Below are 25,628 nucleotides of genomic sequence, written 5' to 3' on the forward strand. Positions count from 1 at the left end.
ACCTTTTTAGAAAACACCAGTGATTGTCTTACCGCTGTCTCTAACATCATGTCCTCCCTCTATCTGAAACTAAACCTGTCAAAAACTGAACTCCTCGTGTTCTCTCCCTCTACTAACCTACCTTTGCCTGACATTGCCATCTCCGTGTGCGGTTCCACCATTACTCCAAAGCAACATGCCCGCTGCCTTGGGGTCATCCTTGATTCTGACCTTTCATTCACCCCCTACATCCGATCACTGGCTCGCTCTTCTTACCTGCATCTCAAAAACATTTCTAGAATTCGCCCTTTTCTTAATTTCGACTCTGCAAAAACTCTGACTGTTTCACTTATTCATTCTCGTCTGGACTATTGTAACTCTCTACTAATCGGTCTCCCTCTTGCAAAACTCTCCCGGCTCCAATCTGTCCTGAATGCTGCAGCCAGGATCATATTCCTCACCAACCGTTACACCGATGCCTCTACCCTGTGCCAGTCATTACACTGGCTACCCATCCACTCCAGAATCCAGTACAAAACTACTACCCTCATCCACAAAGCACTCCATGGCTCAGCACCACCCTACATCTCCTCCCTGGTATCAGTCTACCACCCTACCCGTGCCCTCCGCTCCGCTAATGACCTCAGGTTAGCATCCTCAATAATCAGAACCTCCCACTCCCGTCTCCAAGACTTTACACGTGCTGCGCCGATTCTTTGGAATGCACTACCTAGGTTAATACGATTAATCCCCAATCCCCACAGTTTTAAGCGTGCCCTAAAAACTCATTTGTTCAGACTGGCCTACCGCCTCAATGCATTAACCTAACGATCCCTGTGTGGCCTATTTATAATAAAAAAAAAAAAAAAAAAAGGTTCCTCGCATCATGTTCTCATACACTTTATGCAGTATTAGCCCTCTGTGTCTGTACTGCTACATACTTAGGCAGGTAACTGGTTCATGCAGCTTTACATGAACACCTGAGCCTTACACTATAGCTGGTCCGAATAACTAAAGCAATTGTTACCATCCACCTCTCGTGTCTCCCCTTTTCCCCATAGTTTGTAAGCTTGCGAGCAGGGCCCGCACTCCTCCTGGTATCTGTTTTGAACTGTATTTCTGTTATGCTGTAATGTTTATTGTCTGTACAAGTCCCCTCTATAATTTGTAAAGCGCTGCGGAATATGTTGGCGCTATATAAATAAAATTATTATTATTATTATTATTATTAATGTGGGTAAAATCCTGGAGGGAATTCTAAGGGATGCTATGCTTGAGTATCTGAAGAGGAATAACTTCATGACCCAGTATCAGCACGGGTTTACTAGGCACCGTTCATGTCAGACTAAACTCATCAATTTCTATGAAGAGGTAAGTTACGGAGTGGACCAAGGGAACGCAGTGGACCTAGTGTATATGGACTTTTCAAAAGCTTTTGATACAGTGCAACACAAAAGGTTGATACATAAAATGGGAATAATGGGGATAGGGGAAAATGGTAGTTACCTGCCGATAACGGTATTTCTCTGATCCCATGATGGCACCACGGAGAGAGGGGTCCGCCCCCAGGGACAGGAAACCTACAGATGAAAAAGGGCATACCTCTCTCCTACATCAGTTGGATTACAGAGCCTTATACAGAACTTCAGCTGCAACTCAATATTTGTACAAATTAAACTTAACCTATTTAACTTAACAGAGGCACCGTGACTAAAACTAATTACTGGTACCTTACCAAGTGCACACCTGTGTGTGAAAAGGGAGGGAATATACGGGTGCCATCATGGGATCAGAGAAATACCGTTATCGGCAGGTAACTACCATTTTCTCTATCCCCATGATGGCACCACGGAGAGATTTGAATAGATAGCTCTTAGGGAGGGACCACTGCCTCTAGAACCCTTCGCCCAAAGGTAGTATCAGAGGAGGTCAAGTCTAAGCGGTAATGCTTGAAAAATGTAGACTGGGAAGACCAAGTGGCCGCTCTACATATCTGTTGTATCGAAGCGCCAGCTCTCTCCGCCCAGGATGATGCCACTGCTCTGGTCGAATGAGCCTTTATATTCTCCGGGATGGCTGTCCCGCAGGATGAGTAGGATAGGGCGATGGCGTCTCTTATCCACCTTGCTAACGTGGCTTTCGATGCTTTTTGTCCCTTCCATGGACCCTGGAAGCAGACAAACAAAGCCCTATCCTTCCTGTACTCCCTAGTGGCTGACAGATATTGGATCAGACATCTTTTTACGTCTAGGGTATGCAGTGTTCTTTCCCCCTCATTTTTAGGGTTGGGGCAAAAGGAGGGCAAAGAGATTTCTTGCGTTCTATGAAACTGTGACGATATTTTAGGGAGGTAAGCCGGGTCAGTTTTAAGAATGACTGTCATCAAGTATCTGAATAAAGGGTGGACATGAGGATAACGCTTGTATAATCGCTGACACGACGAGCCGAGGTTAGGGCCACTAGGAGTGTGGTTTTTAGGGATAAGATCTTTAAAGGAACTTCTGTCAGGGGCTCAAAGGGAGGTTTGGTTAGAGCGTTTAATACAAGGTTTAAATGCCATGGAGGAGAGTTGTGGAGGGGAATGGGTCTGGATCTAGATGAGGCTTTAATGAAACGCATGACCCATCGATTTTTGGCCAAGTCGTAATTATATAGTGCTCCTAAGGCTGCCACCTGGACCTTTAGAGTGCTTGTAGCTAAACCTCTTTCCAGACCTTTCTGTAAGAACTCAAGTATTTTCCCTATTGGGATCACCCCGGACGGGTCTGCCCCTGATACCGACATAAACTTTTTCCACACTTTCCCATATATTCTAGTGGTTACGGGTTTTCTACTCTGTAATAGAGTGGACGCTAAGTTGGGAGAGAACCCTTTATCCCTCAGCAACCTCCTTTCAAAAGCCATGCTGTCATGTGTAAATTTTTTACATTGGGGTGAAATACTGGACCCTGGGACAGAAGTTTTGGAGAGTCTGGTAGAACTCGATATGGACATGTTTCTTAGCCAAGAAAACCATATTCTGCGGGGCCAAAATGGCGCTATTACCATCACTGTAGCTCTCTCCTCCCGAATTTTCCTCAACACTAAGGGGATGAGCGACATTGGAGGGAACGCATAGGCGAGATGATAGTTCCAAGGAATTGTTAGTGCGTCTAGAGCTACAGGGTTCCCCCGGGGATCTATTGAGCAGAATGTTTTCACTTTGTGGTTTTGGCTGTTCGCGAATAGGTCTATTTCTGGTAGACCCCAGAGATTCACGATTTGATCGAAGACCAACTGATTTAGCTCCCACTCTCCCTGCTTTAAGCATGTCCTGCTCAGGAAGTCTGCAGTCTGGTTTTCTGAGCCCTTTAAGTGGAGAGCTGTCAAGGACTTTAGACTGTGTTCCGCTATGTGGAAGATGGATTGGGTTACCTCCATCAGTGCTCGACACCTGGTGCCCCCTTCGTGGTTTAGATATGCGACCACTACTTGGTTGTCCGAGAAGACTTTTACATGATGCCCGTGAAGGAGATATAGAAAATGTGTTAGGGCCAGCTTTACCGCTAACAGTTCTTTCATGTTGGAAGAGTCTAGCTCTTGACTTCTGTTCCAATTCCCCTGTGCCACTTGATCGTCTATGTGTGCTCCCCAACCCCAGTGGCTTGCATCTGTCGTTAGAATTTTTCTGTCGGTAGAGCCCAAGGAACCCCTTTGGTTAGATTCCCTGGGTCCGCCCACCATGCTAGGGAGTGTATTGTGTTTGGTGATATACTTAACTGCTCGTCTAAATTCCCGTGCAGAGATATGCCTGAATCTAAAGTCTCCCATTGTAGATCCCGGGAATGACATTGTGCCCACTGTACGGCCGGGATACAGGCAGTCCTGGAGCCCAACAGGGACATTGCTTTCCTCAGGGTAGTGACTGGGGATACCGTCAGCTGTAACACTGCCTGTGTCATTTTCTGAATCTTCTCCTGAGGAAGATAGCATGTCTGCGTGATCGAGTCTAGGACTATCCCTAAGTACTCCTGTACCTGGGATGGCACCATCTTGGACTTGGCTATGTTTAGCAGCCACCCTAGACTCGACAGTGAAGTCATGACCTGATTCAACTGTTGTTCGCAGTGTTGGAATGAGTTCCCTACTACAAGGAGGTCGTCCAGATAGGGAACTATTAGGATGTTCTGCTCCCGTATGTGGGCCATTACTTCTGACATTATTTTCGTGAATACCCGAGGAGCAATAGCTATCCCGAAGGGGAGAGCCTGGAATTGGAAGTGTTTTACCTCCCCCTGGATATTCACTGCCAGTCTGAGATATTTTTGATAATCTCTGTGGATGGGCACATGGTAATATGCGTCTCGTAAATCTAGAACAGTCATGAAACACAAGGGAAAGAGTATTCTTACGCAAGATTTTATTGTCTCCATTTTGAAATGTTGTAACTCTAGGAAACTGTTTAATTTTTTTAGATTGATGATCGTTCTGTATGATCCGTCCGGCTTCTTGCGGAGGAAGAGGGGAGAATAGAAACCTGTGCCTCTTTCCTGGTATGGGACTTCTTGCAATACCCCTTTCTGGACTAGGTTCAGAATTTCCTTCTGGAGAGCTGACTGTTCGTGTGACTGTTTTTGAGGCGTTATCATGAAGAAGTTGCCGGGAGGGACACGAAATTTGAATTTGAGGCCGTCTCGTATAATGCTTAAGATCCAGGGGCTGTTTGAAATTCTTTCCCAGGCTGGAAGAAACTCGGCTAGTCTCCCTCCGACCTGGGGAATACCTTCATTGGGATTTTTTATTATCAGGAGGGGGGGGGGTTTGTTGAATAAGAAGCCCCTATTTTTATTTCTTCTGTCTTCCCATCCATCCTTATTTCCTTTTGGGGGTCTTCTCCGCATAAACTTTCTGTTCCGAAAGGAACGTCTATATGACTGGTTAGGGAACCCGGGGAAAGATCTCTTTTTATCCCCCGCTTTGTCGAGGATGTCATCTAATGTTGATCCAAACAGGAATTCCCCTTCGCAAGGTATTGAGCATAACTTGGTCTTCGTTTGCAAGTCCCCCGGCCAGCACTTTAGCCACAGGGCACGTCTTGCTGGGTTGGAAAAAGAGGCCGACCTGGCTGCTAATCTCACTGAGTCCACCGAAGCGTCCGCCAGAAAAGCTGCTGCCCCTTTCATCATGGACACTGACTTTTGTATTGTGTCTCTTGAGACTTTTCCCTTTAGCTGGGAATCCAAATGTTCAAGCCATACCATTAGAGCACGGGCCGTGCAAGTGGCTGCGATGGCTGGTTTTAGACCACCTCCTGCTGCTTCCCATGAGTGTTTTAAGAAAGTGTCTGCTTTTTTGTCCATCGGCTCTTTTAGAGTGCCCATGTCCTTGAAGGGCAGGGCAAATTTTTTGGAGGCCTTTGCTATGGCCACATCCAGTTTGGGTGCCTTGCTCCAGGATGAGCAGGCTGGGTCGTCGAACGGGTATTTTCTCTTGGGAGTCAAGAGAACTTTTTTATCCGTTTTTTTCCATTCTTTCTTGATTAAAGAATGAATCTTCTCATTTATTGGGAATACCCTTCTTTTCTTCTGTTCTAATCCGCTGAACATTATGTCCTGTGCTGTTCTTTTGGGACGTTCATCTACCAGACCCATGGTTGTTCTAATGGCCTTTACCAGTGCGTCTGTCTCTTCGATGGGAAAGCAACTGCGTCCCCCTTCTGACGATAGTGAAGAGGTCTCGGATGTTGATGAATCATTAGAGTCAGATGTTTCACTTTCTGATTCGTTTATGCTGGGTTCAGGAGACTTATGACCTGAACTACGTTTTTCCTTCGGAATTTTAATGCCTTTGAGGGCACTCTCCACCTGATTTTTTATTAATGTTTTCAGGTCTGATGCGAACGCCGGGGACTCCTCCTGAATGGTTTTTTCTATGCAAGACCCGCATAGCTTTTTTTCCCAGGAGGAAGGTAGTTCTTCCGAACATATCGCACAAACTTTGTGCTTTGATTTAGTTGTGCACTTCCTTCCCTAGAAGAAAAAGTAATCTCGTATTACATTATTACTTTCACGTAGATCACTCACCCCTTGTGAATGAGAGATACCGTCTCTGGCCTCGGGACTACATCCACTGGATTCGTCGCCGGTCGTGTAGATTTCCCAGAGACTTGGCTGCGTTGTGACCCTGAGCGACCACTGCTGCTGCGCTGCTGGGACGAAGCATTTCCCTTCCGCTGATGCTGTGAGCGCGGGTGCCGCTGCACCTGTAATTGTTCAGGTGACAGTTGTGCACACTCCTGTGCCTCTTGCTCCTCTCTACCACTCATAGTGGCTCCACTCTGCAATTTTTTAGCAAAGAGGGGATTTCCACGCTTACTCCTTAGGGAACGCTGTTTTTTAATCTGCCGCCGGCAGAAGCGACCATCTGCGCAGGCGCGCGCGTCACTTCCGGTTCGCGGCACAGGCGTCCTATAGGGAAGATATTATTGGGGACGCCTGTGCGCGCGTTCTCTCGTTCCGCCTGCCCCCGCACTTCCGGTTTGGGTGGCGGTGCTGTGGGGCGCTTTCTGCTCTAGCGCTCCTGTGCCCGCAATGGAAAGATAGCCACCGCTACCTCCATGTACTGACTAGCGGTACAGAGGCTGAATCAGTGACCGCCGTCACCTGCCTCCTTCCTCCCCCTTTTTTTTTTTTCCACGGGGAAGGCAGGCTGGAACCTCTTCACTGCCTTCCCCTGGCACACTCACCCACAGGGCCCGCCGACCCCAGCGGTGGTGCTTCAGGGTCGGAATAAAAGGGGGGAGAAAACCCGCTGTAACCAGCCGTGACAGGGCGCCCCCTGTCAGGAACCGACCGGCCAGCTCCCTGGAATCCCACGAAGAATCCTTCAGGTACGTGCTGTAGGTTCCCCGTCAGGGACAGGAAACCAACTGATGTGGGAGAGAGGTATGCCCTTTTTCATCTGTAGGTTTCCTGTCCCTGGGGGCGGACCCCTCTCTCCGTGGTGCCATCATGGGGATAGAGAAAATATGTGTAAGTGGGTTAAGAAGCTGGCTCAGGGGTAGGAAACAAAGGGTGGTTATTAATGGAGCACACTCGGACTCGGTTAGCAGTGGGGTACCACAGGGGTCAGTATGGTGCGCTCTTCTTTTTAACATTTAGTATGACCTTGTAGGGGGCATACAGAGAAGAATTTCAATATTTGCAGATGATACTAAACTCTGCAGGGTAATCAATACAGAGGAGGACAATTTTATATTACAGGATGATTTATGTAAACTAGAAGCTTGGGCTGATAAATAGCAAATTAGCTTTAATGGGAATATATGTAAGGTCATGCACTTGGGTAGAAGTAATAAGATGTATAACTATGTGCTTAATTCTAAAACTCTGGGCAAAACCGTCAATGAAAAAGACCTGGGTGTATGGGTGGATGACAAACTCAGATTTAGTGGCCAGTGTCAGACAGCTGCTACAAAGGCAAATAAAATAATGCGATGCATTAAAAGAGGAATAGATGCTGATGAAGAGAACATAATTTTACCTCTATACAAGTCACTAGTTCGACCACACTTAGAATACTGTGTTCAGTTCTGGTCTCTGGTGTATATGAAAGACACAGCTGAACTAGAGCGGGTGCAGAGAAGAGCGACCAAGGTTATTAGAGGACTGGTGGGGGTCTTCAATACCAAGACAGGTTATTACACTTGGGGTTATTTAGTTAGAAAAACCGAAGGCTAAGGGGCGAACTTATTTGAATGTATTATTATTATTTATTATTATAGTGCCATTTATCCCATGGCGCTTTACATGTGAGGAGGGGTATACATAATAAAAACAGGTACAATAATCTTGAACAATACAAGTCACAACTGGTACAGGAGGAGAGAGGACCCTGCCCGCGAGGGCTCACAATCTACAAGGGATGGGTGAGGATACAGTAGGTGAGGATAGAGCTGGTCGTGCAGCGGTTTGGTCGATCGGTGATTACTGCAGGTTGTAGGCTTGCCGGAAGAGGTAGGTCTTCAGGTTCTTTTTGAAGGTTTCGATGGTAGGTGAGAGTCTGATATGTTGTGGTAGAGAGTTCCAGAGTAGGGGTGATGTGCGAGAGAAATCTTGTATGCAATTGTCGGAAGAGGAGATAAGAGGGGAGTAGAGAAGGAGATCTTGTGAGGATCGGAGGTTGCGTGCAGGAAAGTACCGGGAGACAAGGTCACAGATGTATGGAGGAAACAGGTTGTGGATGGCTTTGTATGTCATGGTTAGGCTTTTGTACTGGGTAATGGGGAGCCAGTGAAGGGATTGACAGAGGGGGGAGGCCGGGGAATAGCGGGGGGACAGGTGGATTAGTCGGGCAGCAGAGTTTAGAATAGATTGGAGGGGTGCGAGAGTGTTCGAGGGGATGCCACAGAGCAGGAGGTTACAGTAGTCGAGGCGGGAGATGATGAGGGCATGGACTAGGGTTTTTGCAGATTCTTGGTTTAGGAATGTACGGATCCGTGAAATAAGGCGGCAGGAAGTGGAAAGGGCATGGATATGCGGTTTGAAGGATAGATCAGTGTCAAGGATTACCCCAAGACAGCGAGCTTGTGGGACTGGGGAGAGTGGACAGCCGTTTACTGTAATAGATAGTTTCGTTGGCGGGGGGGGGGGGGGGGGGTCGCGTGAGATGGGGGAAAGACAATGAATTCTGTTTTGTCCATGTTAAGTTTTAGAAATCTAGTGGAGAATAAGGATGAAATAGCGGATAGACATTGAGGAATTCTGGTTACTAGGGTGGTGATATCTGGTCCAGAGATGTAGATCTGTGTGTCATCAGCATAGAGAGGATACTGAAAACCGTGAGATTCTATGAGCTGTCCCAGGCCAAAAGTGTAAATGGAGAAGAGCAGGGGCCCTAGAACTGAACCTTGCGGGACTCCGACAGATAGGGGGCGAGGTGAGGAGGTGGTGTGTGAATGGGAAACGCTTAATGTTCAGTCAGTTAGGTATGATGAGATCCAGGATACGGCACAGTATGTGATGCCAAGGAGGTAGAGGGTCTGTAGTAACAGGGAATGGTCTACTGTGTCAAAGGCAGAGGCCAGGTCTAGTAGGTGGAAGATAGAGTAGTGTCGCTTGCTCTTGGCGGTTAATAGGTCATTGGTAACCTTAGTTAGGACAGTTTCAGTGGAGTGGTGTGACCAGAAGCCTGATTGTAAGCGGTCGAAAAGGAAGCAGGAAGATAGATGGGAGGACAGTTCAAGATGGACGTGTTGTTCCAGTAGTTTTGAGGCATAGGGGAGAAGTGATATAGGGCGATAGCTAGGTACAGAGGATGGGTCAAGAGAGGGCTTTTTGAGGGTAGGTGTGATTGAGGCATGTTTAAAGCTTGAGGGGAAAACACCAGTTGTTAGTGATAGGTTGAAGAGATGGGTTAGAGTTGGGATGAAGACTGTGGCGAGGTTTGGGATGAAGTGGAAAGGGATCGGGTCAAGTGCACAGGTGGTGACATGCGATCTTGAGAGTAGAGTGGAGAGTCGATCTTCTGTAATAGTGGAGAAGTTGGTTTTGGAGGGCTGGGTAGTTGGGAGGAACGGCTCTGGGGGTTGTCGACTAAAACTGTCTCTGATGTTCTCAATCTTCTGCTTGAAAAATGAGGCAAAGTCTTCAACTGAGATGAGTAGGGAGGGAGGAGGTGCTGGGGGACGGAGGAGACAGTTGAAGGTGTTGAATAACTGTTTAGGGTTGCGAGACGGGGAGGATATGAGAGATGAGAAGTAGGTTTGTTTAGCTGTGGTGATGTATAAAGATATGAGGGGACAGTACAAAGACCTTTCTGATGATCTTTTTAATCAAAAACCTGAGACAGGGACAAGGGGGCATCCTCTACGTCTGCAGAAAATAAAGTTTAAGCATAATAACAGACGCAGATTCTTTACGGTAAGAGCAGTGAGACTATGAAACTCTCTGCCGTATGATGTTGTAATGAGTGATTCATTACTAAAATTTAAGAGGGGACTGGATACCTTTCTTGAAAAGTATAATGTTACAGGTTATATATACTAGATTCCTTGATAGGGCGTTGATCCAGGGAACTAGTCTGATTGCCGTATGTGGAGTCGGGAAGGAATTTTTTTTCCCCAATGTGGAGCTTAGGCTAGGTTCAGATTGCGTTAGGGCAATCCGTTTAGCGCTAAGCGCTAGCGGATTGCGCTAACGCAATGTCTTTTTCGGGGTCGTTTAACGTCCCCGCTCTCGCAGATCCCCGATCTGCGAGAGCGGGGAACGGACCTCGGGCGCGCCGCGGACGCTGCAAGCAGCGTCCGAGGCGCGTCACAAAACACCGGCACATCGCTAGCGCGTGCCGAAAATGGCACGCGCTAGCGATGCGCGTTCCCATTGCTGCCAATGGGCGTGCTAACGGACGCGTTGCACGGCGTTAATTTCGCCGTGCAACGCTGTTCGTTAGCGCGGTCCCATTAACGCAATCTGAAAGTAGCCTTACTCTTTGCCACATGGTTTTTTTTTTGCCTTTCTCCTTGTGCAGGCATGTACTACGGAGGACAGAGAATGAACTTCAATCCAATATTGCAGCCAGCATGCAGCCAGCGGGTAAGGAAAGGGTGAATCAAACACCCGAAAACCCCACCTCTATGGCTGAAAATTGTTCCCTCTAAATTCAGGTGACAGAGTCCCTTTAATACGCTTCTATGCACATCCTGAGGGACACATAGCGACCCTCGCATATAATACCTGTCATTGCCTCACACTGAGCGTTTAGAGCGTATGAACTGCTGCTGTCACAAAGTGTCCATATCTTCATGCCATACTTTGCTTGCTTACTCAGAATATATTGCTCGAATGGGCACTTTCATCGGATTGCCACAAGTTGTTCATCCACAGTGACATTTTCACCAATATAGTATAATTTTAGAAGACTCTCTATCCATTTATCCCAAACTTCTCTAATAGTGGCTAGTTATTACAGAATTATCTGATGTTAGAAGCGGACCATTTTCCTGCCTGGGCAGAAGTGGAGATGTGTGTGATACGGCTCCTCTGTCAGTTGAGATACGTCTCGAGAGCTGCATACCTTCAGGCTGTCCTAACATGTGACTAGGATAAGCTGAAGCTTGAATTATATTACAGGATTACATTGTTGGAGAAACCCTTTAAGCAAGTGACTGCTGACCCTGGCCAAAAGGTCAGATGATACCAATATCTTACCTTAGTAGCTTATTTATTGGAAATGATCTTCAAGGCACAAAGCTGCATGACAGGAGTCGGGTAAGTGCCTGTTATCAGACAAGAGGCCTCATGGTCAACTTTGAAATTTCATCCTAAGAATAAAAACACAGTTGTCTAGCAGTTTATGACTTTGTAATAGAATTTTCATTCTTTTCTACAAATTATTGGGGTCTTATTACTTCCAGTAAATTGAATAAAAGCAACTAAAAAAAAACCATGAAAGCATCAAATAGTATTAAAGGGCTGGGGCACTCCTGCTTGATTGACAGCTGTCCCCTGGCCTAACTGTGCATTCTCACAAGCTACAAACATAGGGAAATTTACCTCTGCAGAATTGGAGGATAGCAACTGTGCTAAAACTGACTGGATAGGGAGCTAACAGTGCACTTCCTGCAATCCGGCCAGCTTCAGGGCAGTAACTACAAGCTCAATAGAAAAGAGCTTGGAAGCGCTGAGCATGGTAGGCTTCTGCTACTAGAATCTAAAAGCAGGGATTTTTGAGTACTCACCGTAAAATCCTTTTCTCAGAGCCACTCATTAGGGGACACAGACCATGGGTGTATGCTGCTTGCCACTAGGAGGCTGACACTAAGTTAACACAAAAAAAATGTTAGCTCCTCCTCTGCAGTATACACCCTCGTGCTGGCTCCCAGAGTACCAGTTCGGTGCAAAAGCAGTAGGAACAAACAGTAAATAGAAGAGTACAACATGTCAACTTAAAATAACAGGCAAAAGCCATATAAGCCATAACGCTAACAGGGAGGGTGCTGTGTCCCCCAATGATTGGCTCGGAGAAAAGGATTTTACGGTGAGTACACAAAAATCCCTGCTTCTCTTTCGCCTCATTGGGGGACACAGACCATGGGATGTCCCAAAAAAGTCCCTGGGTGGGAAAACAACACAAAGTATTAGGCTTCATGCAACAACTGCCTAAATGTGCGCCACCGCTGCCTGCAGAATTCTTCTGCCCAGACTCGCATCCGCTGAAGCCTGAGAGTGAAATATTATATGAACTGGGCCAAGTCGCAGCTTTACAGTAGGAGCCCCCGCCGCCCGAGTGGAGTGTGCTCTGATCCCCACTGGGATGGGCTGACTTCTGACTCGATATGACTCCTGGATGGTGGAACGAATCCACCTGGCTATCGTGGCCTTAGAAGCGGCAAGACCCTTCCTGTGACCTTCTGGGAGATCGAACAGAGCATCTGTTCTTCTGAAGGACGCGGTCTTAAGACGTACCTTTGTAGAGCTCTGACCAGGTCCAGAGTGTGGAGAGCTCTCTCAAACCTGTGAATAGGGGTCGGACAGAAGGAAGGAAGAACAATGTCCTCATTAATATGGAAGGATGAAAAAACCTTTGGCAAAAAGGACGGTGATGGCCTGAGGACAACTGTGTCCTGATGGAAATTAAGGAAAGGCGCCCTCCTGCAGGATAAGGCGGCTATTTCCAAAATTATTCTCATCGATGTGATGACCACAAGGAAGGCAACCTTCCAGGACAGAAAAACCAACAAAATGTCCTGAAGCTGTTCAAAGGGAGGTTCCTGAAGGGCACTTAGCACCAAGTTGAACATGGACAAAACAGAATTCATCATCTTTCCCCCATCTCACTCTACCCCTCCACCAGACCTATCCATCAATGTCAATGGCTGCTCACTATCCCCAGTCCCACACGCCCGGTGCCTCGGGGTGATCCTCGACTCTGCCCTCTCTTTCAAGCCACATATCCAAGCCCTTGCCTCCTCCTGTCGTCTCAAACTCAAAAATATTTCCCGGATCCGTGCTTTCCTTGACCGCAACACTGCAAAAACGCTAGTGCATGCCCTTATCATCTCCCGCCTCGACTACTGCAACCTCCTACTCTCTGGACTCCCCTCTAGCACTCTGGCACCACTCCAATCCATCCTACACTCTGCTGCCCGACTAATCCACCTGTCCCCCCGCTATTCCCCAGCCTCTCCCCTGTGTCAAGCCCTTCACTGGCTTCCTATCGCCCAGAGACTCCAGTTCAAAACCCTCACACTGACATACAAAGCCATCCACAACCTGTCTCCTCCATACATCTGTGACATGGTCTCCCGGTACCTACCTACACGCGACCTCCGATCCTCCCAAGACCTCCTTCTCTACTCCCCTCTCATCTCTTCTTCCCATAACCGCATCCAAGACTTCTCCCGTGCTTCCCCCATACTCTGGAACTCTCTACCCCAACACATCAGACTTGCGCCTACCATAGAAACCTTCAAAAAGAACCTGAAGACTCATCTCTTCCGACAAGCCTACAGCCTGCAGTGATCCTCAACCTACTGAACAGCCGTACAGCCAGCTCTTCCCTCTCCTAGTGTATCCTCACCCACCCCCTGCAGACTGTGAGCCCTCGCGGGCAGGGTCCTCCCTCCTTATGTACTCGTGTGCCTTGTTATCTGCTCATGTTTAATGTATTTGTCTATATTTGCCCCGTATTCACATGTAAAGCGCCATGGAATAAATGGCGCTATAAAAATGTATAATAATAATAATAATAAAAAGTTGAGGTCCCAAGGCTCTAAATCATGCGATAGGGAGGAGCGACGTGTGACACCCCCTATAGAAAGGTCTTAACCTGAAGTTTTGACGCGATGCATCTCTGAAATAAGACAGAGTGGAGATTTGGCCCTTAGAGCCAAGTGCCAGACCGGAGTCCAGACCGGCCTGTAGGAACTCTAAAATGGTGGGAACTGAGAAGATGAGGGGGAAAACTGCGATCCTTGCACCAAGCAAAAAATGTCTTCCAGGTACGGTGATAGATACGGACCGATGTGGGTTTACGGGCACTAACCATAGTGGAAATGACCTGTTAAGAAAACCCAGCCTGGGGAAAGACCCAGGATTCAATGGTCACACTGTTAAACAAAGGGCCCCCGAGTTCTGGTGGTAGATCGGGCCCCGGGAGAGGAGATCTGGCCGCTCCGGCAGGCTCAAGGGTAAGTCGGCGAAGAGTCGTACCAACTCTGCGAACTACGCGCGGTGAATCGGGAGCAATCAGGATCACTGGGATTCCTTCCGCCTTGATCTTCCTGATTATTCTGGGGAGTAACGGTAGAGGGGGGAAAAATGTACGGAAGGCAAAATTGGCGCCACGAAACAACGAGAGCGTTGACCCCGATAGCTTTCGGATCTCGAGACCTAGTTATAAACTGGGGAACCTTGGCATTCAGTCTGGACGCCATGAGATCCACATCTGGGAACCCCCAGCGAAGACAGATCTGGTTGAAGACTTCCAGATGAAGCTCCTGACGGCTGAGGAAGTCCGCCGTCAAGTTTTCCACTCCTGGAATGTACACCGCTGAGATCACTGAGTGGTTGTTCTCTGCCCATCGAAGGATGTGAGAGTTACCTCAGACATGGCTGCCCTGCTGCAGGTATCCCCTTCATGATTGATGTATGCCACAGCCGTGGCGTTGTCTGAATGAATACGGATGAGGTGACCCGCTAGAAGATGATGGAACTGCTGCAGGGCCAGCCGAATAGCATGGCTCTCCAGAACATTGATCGTTAGCTTCGATTCCTGAATTGACCAGAGGCTCTGAGCAGTGTGGTGGTGGAAGACTGTCCCCCAGCCCGAAAGACTGGCATCGGTAGTCACCACCAGCCATTGAATGGGTAGGAAAGACTTCCCCTGGTTGAGGGAAGAGTTCAACATCCACCACCTGAGAGCCTGTCTGACCTGCAAGGACAAGTGGCACCTGGAGTCGAGAGAGAACGGGTTTCTGTCCCAAACTGCCAAAAGGGCATGTTGTAGGGGACGAAGGTGCAGACTGCTTCCACTGCAGCCACCATCTTTCCTAGTACCCTCATTGCAAACCGGGTGGAGTAAGGGGGAAGACTGACGGGTTCCTCGTTGAAGGGCTAAGAATTTGTCTAGAGGGAGAATTACCAACACCCGAGACGAGTCCAGGGACATTCCTAGAAAGGAAATCTGTTGGGTTAGAACAGGAAAGGATTTGCATAAGTTTATCAGCCAGCCCAGGCGAGAAAGGGTATCACAAGTAATGAAAACAGACTCCACACAGTCGTGGATAGACGAACCCTTGATCAACAGGTCGTCCAGATAGGGCAGAACGATCACGTCCCGAGAGTGCAGGATGGACATGACAGCCGCCATGACCTTTGTGAACACTCTGGGGGCCGTAGCAAGGCCGATGGGCAGGACCGTGAATTGAAAATGCAGGTCGTGAATGGGGAAGCACAGGAATCTCTTGAGAGGGGGAAAAAAAAAAATTGGAATATGTAAGTAAGCGTCTTGGATGTCGATTGAGGCCAAGAATTCATCCTCTTCCAAGGAAGTGATAAATGAGCGCAGAGATTCCATGAAGAAATGACAGACCTTGACAAATTTGTTTGATGTCTAGTATGGGTCTTACCTTTCTGTACTTCTTTGGGAAGACTAAAAGGTTTGAATAGAAACCCTGAAACCTTTCGCTTTCTGGGACGGGGACAATGACGTCATCATGACACAATGCGTCTTTGGCCCGGGAGAAAGTGTTTGCTTCAAGAGGCCTTTGTCCTGTGAAGCGTTTATCCGGGCGTACTCTGTGCCTATTACCTATGCCTCTAAATTCAAGATGAATAGCAAATGCCTTATGAGAGCGTTTAGTCCTCATAAAGGGAACCTGTCACCCCGTTTTTTCAGTATGAGATAAAAATACTGTTAAATAGGGCCTGAGCTGTGCGTTACTATAGTGTATTTTGTGTACCCTGATTCCCCACCTATGCTGCCGAAATAACTTACCAAAGTCGCCGTTTTCTCCTGTCAATCAGGCTGGTCTGGTCATATGGGCGTGGTGACATCGCTGTTTCTTCCCCCAGATCTTGCATATCTTTCCGTTGGTGGCGTAGTGGTTTGCGCGTTTTTTCTTCACCTGCGCAGTGGATTCAGAAGTTGGGCATGCGCAAACCACTACGCCACCAACGGAAAGATATGCAAGATCTGGGGGAAGAAACAGCGATGTCACCACGCCCATATGACCAGACCAGCCTGATTGACAGGCAAAAACGACGACTTTGGTAAGTTATTTCGGCAGCATAAGTGGGGAATCAGGGTACACAAAATACACTATAGTAACGCACAGCTCAGGCCCTATTTAACAGTATTTTTATCTCATACTGAAAAAACGGGGGTGACAGGTTCCCTTTAAGGCTATGTGCCCACGTTGCTTTTTTTTTTTTTTTTAAAGCGTTTTTCTGCTGCGGAAACGCTTAAAAAACGCTTACAAAACGCATCCCATCATTTTTATGGCATTCCGCAGTTTTGTGCCCATGCTGCGATTTTTTTCCGCAGCGGAAACGCATCGCGGAAAAAAACACAGCATGTTCATTAATTTTGAGGAATCACGGCGATTTTGCCGCTATAGAATTGTATTTGGACGCATGGAAAAAAAAAAAGCATGAAAAAAACGTGAGAAAAACATCACAAATACATGAAAAAAACGCAAGTGTATTTCCTGGCAAGGGGAGTCCGGCTTTGATTAGGAAAATTCTGCAATGTGGGCACATAGCCTAAAGGACACGGTTTGATCTAGAGCAGAGTCGGAATCTTCCTCAACCTTTAAAGCTTGGTTGACAGCCTCAATCAGCAAATCCACTGTTTTCTGAAAATCTGGCGAATCCGGATCTAAGGAACCATCAGATTCACACTCAGATTCGCGTTCGCTACTGACCTCTGGAGAGGGAGAGCAAGAAACAGGGCTCTGAAGAGACAACGCAAGTGTCTGCTCAGGAGACGTGCTACTGATCCGTTTTCTACGTGCCCGACGGCTTCTAGAGTGCTTTCAGCCCCTGCTAACCGATTACTCCCGGCTTGGGGAGGATCTGTCTACATCAGTCCTGCAAACGCTCCGGTCCCCCGAAGGATCACGGAGGGATTCAATCGCTTTGGCCAGCGAAGCCATGGATTGGACAGTGACGAGGTACACTGGGCTTGGTGGCGGTGAAGGGCTCCTGAGCGCAGTCAGGGTCACAGGCATTGCAGAGCGGCAAACTCAGAGCCTTAAGAAACGCAGACTGGCAGGAGGAGCATGAAGTAAAAATTATAGCCATAGTCTTGATAGACTTTTAGATGTCTTAGGCTTCCTTCACACTTCGGTCAGCAGGCGGCCGTCAGAATGCGTCGTTTCAACGGATGTTGTTAAAAGATTGGCAAACGGATGTAACGCATCCAGTACACGGACCGGATCCGTCGGGGGGGGGGAAGAGAGAGAGAGAGAGAGAGAGAGAGAGAGAGAGAGAGAGAGAGAGAGAGAGAGATAGAGAGAGAGAGGGAGAGGGAGAGGGAGGAGGGAGAGGGAGAGGGAGAGGAGAGGGAGAGGGAGAGGGAGAGGGAGAGGGAGAGGGAGAGGGAGAGGGAGAAGGAGAGGGAGAGGGAGAGGGAGAGGGAGAGGGAGAGGGAGAGGGAGAGGGAGAGGGAGAGGGAGAGGGAGGGAGAGGGAGAGGGAGAGGAGAGGGAGAGGGAGAGGGAGAGGGAGAGGGAGAGAGAGAGAGAGGGAGAGAGAGAGAGAGAGAGATTTGTGTTTTTTTCAAGTACTAGAAAATCCTTTCACGCATGCTCAGAATGAAAAAAAAACAAAAAAAAAAAAAACACACGATACGTGGCAGCTTGCTGAAGTCCTACTGTGCTGCTGCTGGTTTGGACGGTTCCTGGGTAAGGGGGAAAAAACCCTCAATCCACCATACCTTTAGAAGGGAGGTGGAGAAGGACCGTCCTTCTCCTTGTACCATCCGCTTTAACAGTGGTGGTGCAGTGGGGGGCTGCTCGGATGCCAAAAAAAAAGCCAAGGAGTTAAATCTCCTAGGATGGACAGGGCTAAATGTCCAGCATTAGGCCTGGCTGCGGAAGAGGATACATGGAGGCGACATTCCATGTGCTCGTCCGTTAGGGGCGTGGGGAGATCGGTGCCCTAGAAGGGACCCGTTGCCCAAAAAAAAAATTCAGCCCAGGCCTGGCGTCCCACGTCGCAGGAGAGGATACGGAGAGGCGACACTCTCTGTGCTTGCCTGTTGATGGTCTGGGGAGATCAGAACCTTGAAAGGATCCATCGCCCCTTCATTCCAATTGGAAAAAAGTAAAAATTTGTAAAAATAAAATAAAGATCTTTTGGTCTGAAGACCAGACCTGTGTGTCTCCTACGGACAATAAGCAAAAACTGGTTCTCTGGGAGCCAGCAGGAGGGTGTATACTGCAGGGGAGGAGCTAACTTTTTTGTGTTAACTTAGTGTCAGCCTCCTAGTGGCAGCAGCATACACCCACGGGCTGTGTCCATCAATGAGGCGAAGGAGAAATACCAATGTTCTTAAGAAAGAAAAGGGGCTTTAACCCCTTCATGACCCAGCCTATTTTGACCTTAAAGACCTTGCCGTTTTTTGCAATTCTGACCAGTGTCCCTTTATGAGGTAATAACTCAGGAACGCTTCAACGGATCCTAGCGGTTCTGAGATTGTTTTTTCGTGACATATTGGGCTTCATGTTAGTGGTAAATTTAGGTCAATAAATTCTGCGTTTATTTGTGATAAAAACGGAAATTTGGCGAAAATTTCGAAAATTTCGCAATTTTCACATTTTGAATTTTTATTCTGTTAAACCAGAGAGATATGTGACACAAAATAGTTAATAAATAACATTTCCCACATGTTTACTTTACATCAGCACAATTTTGGAAACAAAATTTTTTTTGTTAGGAAGTTATAAGGGTTAAAATTTGACCAGCGATTTGTCATTTTTACAACGAAATTTACAAAACCATTTTTTTAGGGACCACCTCACATTTGAAGTCAGTTTGAGGGGTCTATATGGCTGAAAATACCCAAAAGTGACACCATTCTAAAAACTGCACCCCTCAAGGTACTCAAAACCACATTCAAGAAGTTTATTAACCCTTCAGGTGCTTCACAGCAGCAGAAGCAACATGGAAGGAAAAAATGAACATTTAACTTTTTAGTCACAAAAATGATTTTTCAGCAACAATTTTTTTATTTTCCCAATGGTAAAAGGAGAAACTGAACCACGAAAGTTGTTGTCCAATTTGTGTGCCTAAAAATTGGAGCTCCCCCACAAGTGACCCCATTTTGGAAACTAGACGCCCCAAGGAACTTATCTAGATGCATAGTGAGCACTTTGAACCCCCAGGTGCTTCACAAATTGATCCGTAAATATGAAAAAGTACTTTTTTTTCACAAAAAAATTCTTTTAGCCTCAATTTTTTCATTTTCACATAGGCAACAGGATAAAATGGATCCTAAAATGTGTTGGGCAATTTCTCCTGAGTACACCAATACCTCACATGTGGGGGTAAACCACTGTTTGGGCACATGGTAAGGCTCGGAAGGGAAAGAGCGCCATTTGACTTTTTGAATGAAAAATTATTTCCATCGTTAGCGGACACCATGTCGCGTTTGGATAGCTCCTGTGTGCCTAAACATTGGCGCTCCCCCACAAGTGACCCCATTTTGGAAACTAGACCCCCCAAGGAACTTATTTAGATGCCTAGTGAGCACTTTAAACCCTCAGGTGCTTCACAAATTGGTCTGTAAAAATGAAAAAGTACTTTTTTTTCACAAAAAAATTATTTTCGCCTCAATTTTTTCATTTTCACATGGGCAGTAGGATAAAATGGATCATAAAATTTGTTGGGCAATTTCTCCCGAGTACGCCGATACCTCATATGTGGGGGTAAACCACTGTTTGGGCACACGGCAGGGCTCGGAAGGGAAGGCGCGCCATTTGACTTTTTGAATGGAAAATTAGCTCCAATTGTTAGCGGACACCATGTCGCGTTTGGAGAGCCCCTGTGTGCCTAAACATTGGAGCTCCCCCACAAGTGACCCCATTTTGGAAACTAGACCCCCCAAGGAACTTATCTAGATGCATATTGAGCACTTTAAACCCCCAGGTGCTTCACAGAAGTTTATAACGCAGAGCCATGAAAATAAAAAATAATTTTTCTTTCCTCAAAAATGATTTTTTAGCCTGGAATTTCCTAATTTGCCAAGGATAATAGGAGAAATTGGACCCCAAATATTGTTGTCCAGTTTGTCCTGAGTACGCTGATACCCCATATGTGGGGGTAAACCACTGTTTGGGCGCACGGCAGGGCTCGGAAGGGATGGCACGCCATTTGGCTTTTTAAATGGAAAATTAGCTCCAATCATTAGCGGACACCATGTCACGTTTGGAGAGCCCCTGTGTGCCTAAACATTGGAGATCCCCCAGAAATGACACCATTTTGGAAACTAGACCCCCAAAGGAACTAATCTAGATGTGTGGTGAGGACTTTGAACCCCCAAGTGCTTCACAGAAGTTTATAACGCAGAGCCATGAAAATAAAAATAAAAAATTATTTTCTCAAAAATGATCTTTTAGCCTGCAATTTTTTATTTTCCCAAGGGTAACAGGAGAAATTTGACCCAAAAAGTTGTTGTCCAGTTTCTCCTGAGTACGCTGATACCCCATATGTGGGGGTAAATCACTGTTTGGGCACATACCGGGGCTCGGAAGTGAAGTAGTGACGTTTTGAAATGCAGACTTTGATGGAATGCTTTGTGGGCATCACGTTGCGTTTGCAGAGCCCCTGATGTGGCTTAACAGTAGAAACCCCCCACAAGTGACCCCATTTTGGAAACTAGACCCCCAAAGGAACTTATCTAGATGTGTGGTGAGCACTTTGAACCCCCAAGCGCTTCATAGAAGTTTATAATGCAGAGCCGTGAAAATAATAAATACGTTTTCTTTCCTCAAAAATAATTATTTAGCCCAGAATTTTTTAATTTTCCCAAGGGTAACAGGAGAAATTTGACCCCAATATTTGTTGTCCAGTTTCTCCTGAGTACGGTGATACCCCATATGTGGGGGTAAACTACTGTTTGGGCACATGCCGGGGCTTGGAATTGAAGTAGTGACGTTTTGAAATGCAGACTTTGATGGAATGCTCTGCGGGCGTCACGTTGCGTTTGCAGAGCCCCCGATGTGCCTAAACAGTAGAAACCCCCCACAAGTGACCCCATTTTGGAAACTAGACCCCGAAAGGAACTTATCTAGATGTGTGGTGAGCACTTTGAACCCCCAAGTGCTTCATAGAAGTTTATAATGCAGAGCCGTGAAAATAATAAATACGTTTTCTTTCCTCAAAAATAATTATTTAGCCCAGAATTTTTTATTTTCCCAAGGGTTACAGGAGAAATTGGACCCCAAAAGTTGTTGTCCAGTTTCTCCTGAGTACGCTGATACCCCATGAGTGGGGGTAAACCACTGTTTGGGCACACGTCGGGGCTCAGAAGGGAAGTAGTGACTTTTGAAATGCAGACTTTGATGGAATGGTCTGCGGGTGTCACGTTGCGTTTGCAGAGCCCCTGGTGTGCCTAAACAGTAGAAACCCCCACAAGTGACCCCATTTTAGAAACTAGACCCCCCAAGAAACTTATCTAGATATGTGGTGAGCACTTTGAACCCCCAAGTGCTTCACAGACGTTTACAACGCAGAGCCGTGAAAATAAAAAATCATTTTTCTTTCCTCAAAAATTATGTTTTAGCAAGCATTTTTTTAGATTCACAAGGGTAACAGGAGAAATTGGACCCCAGTAATTGTTGCGCAGTTTGTCCTGAGTATGCTGGTACCCCATATGTGGGGGTAAACCACTGTTTGGGCACACGTCAGGGCTCGGAAGTGAGGGAGCACCATTTGACTTTTTGAATACGAGATTGGCTGGAATCAATGGTGGCGCCATGTTGCGTTTGGAGACCCCTGATGTGCCTAAACAGTGGTAACCCCTCAATTCTACCTCCAACACTAACCCCCCCACACCCCTAACCCTAATCCCAACTGTAGCCATAACCCTAATCACAACCCTAACCACAACCCTAACTCCAACCCTAACCCTAAGGCTATGTGCCCACTTTGCGGATTCGTGTGAGATATTTCCGCACCATTTTTGAAAAATCCGCGGGTAAAAGGCACTGCGTTTTACCTGCGGATTTTCCGCGGATTTCCAGTGTTTTTTGTGCGGATTTCACCTGCGGATTCCTATTGAGGAACAGGTGTAAAACGCTGCGGAATCCGCACAAAGAATTGACATACTACGGAAAATACAACGCAGCGTTTCCGCGTGGTATTTTCCGCACCATGGGGACAGCGGATTTGGTTTTTCATATGTTTACATGGTACTGTAAACCTGATGGAACACTGCTGCGAATCCGCAGCCAAATCCGCACCGTGTGCACATAGCCTAATTCTAAAGGTATGTGCACACGCTGCGGAAAACGCTGCGGATCCGCAGCAGTTTCCCATGAGTTTACAGTTCAATGTAAACCTACGGGAAACAAAAATCGCTGTACACATGCTGCGGAAAAACTGCACGGAAACGCAGCGGTTTACATTCCGCAGCATGTCACTTCTTTGTGCGGATTCCGCAGCGGTTTTACAACTGCTCCAATAGAAAATCGCAGTTGTAAAACCGCAGTGAAATGCGCAGAAAAAAACATGGTAAATCCGCCATAAATCCGCAGCGGTTTAGCACTGCGGATTTATCAAATCCGCAGCGGAAAAATCCGCAGAGGACCAGAATACGTGTGCACATACCGAAACCCTAACCCTACCTCTAACCCTACCCCTACCCCTAACCCTATTCTAACATTAGTGGAAAAAAAAAATGTCTATTTTTTTATTGTCCCTACCTATGGGGGTGACAAAGGGGGGGTGGTCATTTATTATTTTTTTATTTTGATCACTGAGATAGATTATATCTCAGTGATCAAAATGCACTTTGGAACGAATCTGCCGGCAGGCAGATTCGGCGGGCGCACTGCGCATGCGCCCGCCATTTTGGAAGATGGCGGCGCCCAGGGAGAAGACGGACGGGACCCCGGCTGGATCGGTAAGTATGATGGGGTGGGGGGGGGAACACGGGGGGGGGATCGGAGCACGGGGGGGGGAATCGGAGCGCGGGAGGGGTGGAACGGAGCACGGGGGGCGTGGAACGGAGCACGGGGGGGTGGAACGGAGCACCGGGGGGGGTGGATCGGAGTGCAGGGGGGGTGATTGGAGCACGGGGGGGTGATTGGAGCACGGGGGGAGCGGACAAGAGCACGGGGGGGGAGCGGAGCACTGGACGGAGGGGAGCCGGAGCAGTGTACCGGCCAGATCGGGGGGCTGATCGGTGTGGTGGGGTGGGGGCACATTAGTATTTCCAGCCATGGCCGATGATATTTCAGCATCGGCCATGGCTGGATTGTAATATTTCACCCGTTATAATAGGTGAAATATTACAAATCGCTCTGATTGGCTGTTGAAAGTGAAACTGCCAATCAGAGCGATCGTAGCCACGAGGGGGTGAAGCCACCCCCCCCCTGGGCTAAACTACCACTCCCCCTGTCCCTGCAGATCGGGTGAAATGGGAGTTAACCCTTTCACCCGATCTGCAGGGACGCAATCTTTCCATGACGCCACATAGGCGTCATGGGTCGGATTGGCACCGACTTTCATGACGCCTACGTGGCGTCATGGGTCGGGAAGGGGTTAAAGAAGTTGTCCACTACTTTTTCATTGATGACCTATCTTCAGTATAGGTCATCAATGTCTAATCGGTCGAGGTCCGACAACCGGCCTCCCCGCTGTTCAGTTGTTATAGGTGTCGGTGGTCGCTGAAAATACTTGTGGAGCTGCTCCGTCATCTGATGGTGGCCGCAGCAGGGTACTACACATCCGCCTCTTATTAATTTGGAGGCGAATGTGCAGAACCTAGAATCAGCCACTATCATAATACGGCCAGCTCCACAAATAAATAAATCCGGCCAGCGTCTGCCAACACCGATATCTGCTGATCAGTGGGGGTGCTGGGTGTCAGACCCCAACTAATCAGACATTGATGACCTATCCTACGCAAAAGTCATCAATTAACAAGCAGTGGACCACCTCTTTAATAACAAATAAATTGCCAGATCACTTGTTTTTACAAGCACTTTACAATTTTTCCCCTCTAAATAAGGCGACAACCACTTAAATCAAGAAGCGAGAAGTAACAAGTCACTCACATGGCACAAATAAACCACTGCGTGACACAGCTACGGATATTCAGCAACATTTTACCACAACTACACATCCATCTGCCGTGAAACGGATTCTTTTTTTTTTGCCTTTCCTCTCCAGTGGACAACGGGTGTGTGTGTGTGTACACATTATATATATATATATATATATACACATACTGCCACACACGTACATATACATTTGTACACAAATAAATACGTTTTTTCTTTGTACTCCCCTGCCCACAGCTACCCTCACCCTTCCATAGCCAGCTCTGCCCCATCTTACTATAGCAGGGGCCAGACATGACATCTCCAGCTGTCTGCAGCAGCCCATAGGCGTTGCCATGACAACCTTATTTGCAATGAGGCCATCAGTGCTAATTAATGGGCAGTTATGTGCCCTCTATGCTGTGAACCTTCTCCATGATGCCATGTACGTACCCAGTGGGGCATATGGAGACAGACATTCCGTAGGAAGGACAGGCAGTCAGTCGTCGCTCCCTCATACTTGCCTTGATGCTTTCCAGTTATCACGACATGGCCGCGTCCTCCCGTTCACTCTGCAGGCACATCACATGCAGACAGCACGCTCTAGCGCCGTTTCTCAGGCTCCTGTTGTGGCCGGCGGTGTTTGATGACATATCTGTGCTTCCTGGGACATCGCTATAGCGAGTAGTTGCCAGACATCCCGGAAGTGCTGGCCGCCATCTTCTCGGAGGCAAAGATCCCTGCAGAGCTAGGAGCGCGCTACACAAACATGGATCCAAGGATGGGGACGTCTGAGGATCCGGGGTCTATTCCTTATGCTGCACATTAGCCCGGCTGGCACAGGTGCTGGGGAGACGGCAGGCTGACCGTCATGTCTGCACAGTGCATACTAGTGAGGGTCTCCACCAGTGTACACGGCTCAGCACTGACAGCACTAGGATGGAGCCGACATAGGAGCTCCTCATACACTCCATTCTAGTCTCCTCATGACAGAAGTGGCTGGAGTGGGGTCACTGCAAAAAGGGCGGACACTGAGGCCAGGGAATAATGACATTACAGGGGTCACTGCAAAGAGGGGGGACACTGAGGCCAGGGAATAATGACATTACAGAGGTCACTGCTGTGAGGGGGACACTGAGGCCAGGGAATAATGACATTACAGAGGGTCACTGCAAAGAGGGAGGACACTGAGGCCAGGAAATAATGACATTACAGGGGTCACTGCTGTGAGGGGGGCACTGAGGCCCAGGAATAATGACATTACAGAGGTCACTGTTGTGAGGGGGACACTGAGGCCAGGGAATAATGACATTACAGAGGGTCACTGCTGTGAGGGGGACACTGAGGCCAGGGAATAATGACATTACAGGGGTCACTGCTGTGAGGGGGACACTGAGGCCAGG

General features: G+C 47.7%; 1 protein-coding gene across 5 annotated transcripts in view; it reads right to left on the bottom strand.

The window, feature by feature from the left end:
* KLHL12 (kelch like family member 12) overlaps nucleotides 1–25,222 on the bottom strand; it is an 84,187-nt gene extending 58,965 nt beyond the window's left edge. Inside the window, exons 1-3 of one of the 5 annotated variants that reach the window (XM_069756411.1) lie at nucleotides 24,750–24,887; nucleotides 11,166–11,278; nucleotides 1,486–1,559 (exon numbers count right to left, since the gene is read on the bottom strand). The gene's annotated coding sequence lies outside the window, so the exon portion shown is untranslated. Of the gene's footprint in view, nucleotides 1–1,485; nucleotides 1,560–11,165; nucleotides 11,279–24,678 lie in introns of all 5 variants that reach the window. The other 4 variants (XM_069756412.1, XM_069756413.1, XM_069756414.1 and 1 more) reach the window with 4 other exon arrangements.
* Between the last annotated feature and the right edge of the window lie 406 nt (nucleotides 25,223–25,628).

Source organism: Ranitomeya imitator, chromosome 3, assembly GCF_032444005.1.
Source record: "Ranitomeya imitator isolate aRanImi1 chromosome 3, aRanImi1.pri, whole genome shotgun sequence".
Classification (NCBI taxonomy): domain Eukaryota; kingdom Metazoa; phylum Chordata; class Amphibia; order Anura; family Dendrobatidae; genus Ranitomeya; species Ranitomeya imitator.